Source organism: Aplidium turbinatum, chromosome 1 (genome assembly GCF_918807975.1).
Source record: "Aplidium turbinatum chromosome 1, kaAplTurb1.1, whole genome shotgun sequence".
Lineage (NCBI taxonomy): Eukaryota > Metazoa > Chordata > Ascidiacea > Aplousobranchia > Polyclinidae > Aplidium > Aplidium turbinatum.
The window spans coordinates 44384910-44390430 of record NC_137472.1 but is presented as its reverse complement, the minus strand read 5'-3'; positions in this window follow the sequence as shown (position 1 = coordinate 44390430).

Sequence of the window (5521 nt, the reverse complement as noted above, 5' to 3'; positions counted from 1 at the left end):
GTTGTACACGTGTCCTCTAATTAGGAAGGGGATACTGCTGATTTCCAAAAAGGGAAGAAGCTCTCGGAAATTCTTCCATGCGGACCTGATTTTAACTGTGACAGCGTCCCTACATCCACTTGACTGACTAATCATATCGCCAAGAAAACAGAAAGCATTAACACATTCATACTAGTCTTCACCTAAATTCAAGTGCGTTGTGGCATTTTCTAAAGGAAGAGTTTTATTACAACATCTCTTGCACATATAGTTGGGATCTCTTTTAAACTTGCCGCTAACACCGCCTTGTCTGCACACACCGCACGGAAATTTTTCGATATCCTTCTTCAGGCAGATAACATTACAGTTACTATGTAGATTGTAGAGCCTTGGTCTTTTTCATGTTTGTGACTATGTGTCTATGTGACTCCAGACCGACCTTCCAAGCAGTAAATTTTTGCTCCAGTTTCAGAAGCGAGTCAGCAACTATGACTAGATCATCAGCATAAAGTAATCTATGTAGGCATCCTGCGCAAAATTCACGAGACAGAGCTTCCATGACAATCACAAATAGTTGTTTGGTTACATTCGTCAAAAGCACTTTACAACGTATTTTAGGTTAGTCACATTATTTTAAAGTTTACGTAGAATTTCTGGGTTTTAACTAAAGAGTAGCCTAGTTTGAAAAAAAGGTTTTCTCAAAAGTCAGACTCTAAGTTATAAATGCTTTTTTAATTAACCAAAATGAAAAGTTGAAGGTTTGAGCTCTTAGCCCACGTGCAGTATAAGTTAATTTTGCCTCAGTTTTATCAAATTACATAAAATTTAGCCTATTAAGGTCGTTTTACCTGATCAACGTTGTTAAAGCACGCATGTGGTTGCTTGCATCGCTTGAACAACTTCGGCCCATCAGAGCCTCTTCTTATCTCACTGAAGCAGTATAGCTGATAAAAATCGCATCAAAGATTAGTGTTACGAATCGTCTTAAGCTGTAATGTTAAACCAACAGCTTCCACTAAGCTTACATTTCCAGACGAAAAATTAGTCGTTTTTACATTAGCCTAGAGTAGACGTTGAACTAATTTAAAATACAACGACTGATTATCTGGTTTTACTTTGATTTGCCATTATGCCTGGTTCATTGTAAATTTATTCAATCTGTTTCATCAGTCTTCTGTTTTGTTTACCATGCTTCTTCCATCTTAGGGCGTTCAAGCCAGTTCATTCCATTTCTTTCTGTGTTCAACTGTATTGAATTGTTTTGGTTGTAGCTTGAAGATGTACATACATGCGAACACATGCAAACTGTAGCCTACATACTGTACATTGATATGTCCACGCGACATTTGGCAACAAGAGGGAAGGAGCACTTGAATTTAACTGCTCTCACCAGAAAAAGTGTCATTAAAGATCATATACTCGACTGCCAAACCTGTTCATACAATAAACCATTCCTGGAGTCGTTTAGAATTGTACGTAGTTGCTTTACCGCATTAGATACAAAAGTACAAGAGACTTTGCTCATAAAACCCTGTAACCCTCTCCTCAATAGGCAGTTGTTTGCCGCAAGTGCCTCCAATCTTCTAAACGTCTTCACTTTTAATTATGCGTCATGTGATTTTGCCTCTCTTCTGCCTTGTCGGTTCATTCTTGTGCATTTCTTTTTTCGATTCAGTGTTTGTAGATCAGTTATGTTTTTTCGATTTATGTATAGCATCAGTCATTTTGTTACTTGATAAGGGCTAACAATAATATGGCTGCAAACGTTCATAATTTATAGTTTCTTTTCCTGTTATTGTATTATGTTAAATGCTGTGTGGTTGTTAGGTTGTATTTGTCTAAGCTCAAAGATGATCTTCAAGGTTTTTTTTTTTTTTAAAAAGAGATAAAAATCATGTCATCTGCTGAGACCAGCTTACAAATCACCGTTGCTTCCAATGCATTTGTACACTTTATGACGCAGTCACGTTTGCTCAACGCAATTCAACTTAAGTGCGCATCACAATTGTCGTTTTCAGTATCGTAGAATTTCATGAAGTGTGAACATATAACCTATATGCAGATCGTTTGTTGAACCTCAGCTTAAAAAATGGAAGTTAAAAGAGTTGAAGCCATACGCTCACAACAAATAGCTTGAGATTTCAATGGCATAAATTTTTTAATGAAACAGGCTGCGTGCAAGCCTACCAGCACCATCCTAGTGCACTTATTATATTTCCAAAACGTAAGTATAAACAATTAAACATATTTCCAGTAAAACAAAGACTGATGCCAACTGTGAACAACGAGCATAACTTTTGACACGACAAAGCAATTCCAGCTAGCAAACGTTTACGACGTACAATCAAAGCAAAAATGGATTGATTTGCTGGCTTGGATCATGTTTGGCCGGTTGTGCAAATAAAATTACGTCATGAAACGTTTAGAAATGTATTGGAAGCAACAGTGCTTGTAAGTTGATCACAGCATATATGACATTTTGTCTTTGCATCTACTGTATTTTTATGTGTGTGGTTTTAAATGATGTAATGCAAATGGTATAAAAATAAATAGGCTTCGTCAACCCAGTTAATTATGTCTGCATCATTACAAATATGCGATAGCCTTTAGCCGACGCCATATAACAAAAAAACGCTATTTTTCTTTTTGCGCGCCATTGCATGACAATGATATTTTGAAACCTTTTTTTATATAAATAAAACGCTTCGTGATAGACTGTAACTTCCAAGTACAAAATTTGAAATAAAAAAGGCTATATATGGTCTACCTGCAAGCTTAAACTGAAAAGCAAGTTGGCTTCAACAATGCTGCATTGACTGCTGAGTGGTGCATGTATCAAAAAACATTTAAAAAGAAAGTGTCTTTATCCTGAACTCTAATGTAGATAACCCAATTCAACTTTTTGTGTATTAGGCTACTTATTCATCTACAATACATTGGAATTTGAATTCCATGAACCATGATGCTTATACATTAATGTTGTCTCTACTTTGTTAGCATAAGTGATAGACCAATATTTAAACAAACGTTAAAGTCATGTTTAAAACAGCAAAGCAGATTTCTGCTATAAACTTGCGCCCCGGTTTTTTGCCGCATCATCTCTCTTCTTTATCGAATTTCCCTAACTTTTTTATTTTCCTGAGTAGTTCTTATTCAAATGATGAAAGAATTTTCAGTTTCTTAACCATTTCAGTGGCATCAGATAGGGTAAGGTTTCTTGAAAATGAAAGCCTTCATAGGATCTGCAATATTCTGCATTTCTCAGGGTGATTCTTCGCATAGCCTGTGACTGCATTGTAGAGTGTAGACTGCTTTCAAATCAACATTACGGTAGCCTACTTTTCTGGAGCATTTTACTTGTGAAGTTTACTTTAAAACAAAAAAATTTACCGGTAAGCAAGCACACCACAAATGTAAATTGAATACTTGCAAATGCAAATGCGTGTTTTCAGATGAGACCACCAAACCTGCATTTTTGAAAATATTCATCAGATCGCAACACAGTACCAATTACCCTAAAAATGTAGCCTACAAGTATCTCAATGATTTTAAAGCCTCAGTGTAATTTTCTCATTTTGCATCTATTTCAGTAGGCCTACAGTTCATGCGACAATATTCAAACTACAAAGATATCTTTGTTTAAACTACAGAAAAGCAACTTCAAAAACGTTACAAAATTGCAAGGAAAGAAAGTTCTGCGTCCCTTTAAGGGCTGCGCCTTGGGCGATTGCCTAATGGCCGCGCCCGGCTTTGGTTATGATTTTGCAGTGCTTTGAGTGGCAGACATTGAGTGAAAGACTGGCCAGTTTGCATACTTTCTGAAAATTCGCCTCCGTTTTTTATCGTTCTTTCTGCACAAGTTTAATCCAACCAGAACGAGGCAACAACGAGACCGATTAATTGAAAAAATGTCGATGTAAAATGAATATTTTACTTGAATGTCCCAGCTAATAGATTTGAGCTTACTGCAAACACTTCAATTGCCATAAACATTAGGCTATAATAACCTTCATGTATCGTAATAAACACAGGACTAACTTTAATGAGCTTAGAGTTTATCTGACTTGGATATTTAGTTGGCGCTCGAATTTGTAAACAACAAAACAGCAAGATAAAGCAACACTGGTTCTAATCTCCAGGTATAAATCAGTGACGTATCTAGACAGAAAAGTTTAGGGGGCAAAAGCAGTACCGTTGACAAGGGGGTCCAGGACTTCATTGTTACCAAGCCAAAATTACCCTCACAACGGCCCTGAGCTATAGCAACTGTTGAGAGCAAACGTCATTAAACATTGAATTAGAATGATAATGAAACGTTGTAATAGCATTGAAAACATATTGAAACATGTTTTTTTTGGAAGAGACATGATAAAATTTTGAGAGGGGCCGACAGAATAGCGGTGACGTAACCAGACAAACAATTCTTGGGAGTGAAACCATTTAAAATGAAATATTTAAGTAGTAAAAAAGATACCAAGACAGATGGTAATCATGTTGAAAAAAAGTTTAGCTTTGTTGATGCAGCCACTATACAGCATAATACGATGAAAACGTAACAAAGAAAGTTTGATTGACTGCCGGACGATTTTGATTGCGTTAGGATTGATTGAAATGTTCTCATGCTTCCAGCTTACTAGTTACAAGGCAAAACGTGATAATGACCATATTTGGTTTGTCAATTAGGTAATGTAAGCTCCATAATTATGTCACTGCCATGACAAATCTTCTTAGTTTTATGGTTTTACACTCAAGCTAAATTGTGTTCAAGATTGTGGGAAAATTTCTTATTTTTTGGTAAATTTGATGAAACGTGACAATAATATTTCGAGACGATATGATTTGCTCTCAGAGTTGGAAGCCGATGACAGGAAGGCATGATTGTAATATCTTTCTCATTTGCAGTGATCGTGACACAAAGGCCTACGCCCTTATCTTGAATGAAGACGGACACGAAACTACCGATCAAAACTTTGTTTTTACCAACAGTAACATGTAGATCATACTGTACCAAGTTCAGTTCACTCTTTCTAAGTGGAAAAAACTAAATAAAAGTAAAAGATTAAAATCATTGCCAGCACACGAGCTAAATCAATGCTTTCTACGGGGATGCACGGTGCATCTTTAGATGTACCACAACACTCACAGGGGTACATTACAAAAGAGTGTATACTGGCCAGAAATCTTGATTTCCCGATAGTTGCTGACAAAAGATTTCTGATATGCATGATTGGAAATGACAGGGCTCGAAGCAATCCAACATGCAATGCGTCTGCTGTTGGACGCGTGAAATAATCGTCACAAAACTCAGAGTGTCGAAAAAGCCGGCTAACAGTTATACTAAAGAACACTAGGTCCACTGCATAATGGTCTAACAAAGCAAGATCAGGGTCTCAAATAAACCTCATGGAGCAACGAACGAACAAAGTGATTTTGAAAACGAAATTCCACAACGGACAGGAAGTAGCGAAAAACAGCATCGAGTTAGTTGCTTCTCTGTCCTTGATCCGAAAAATATCAAGCATCGGCAAATACGTTTAAAACT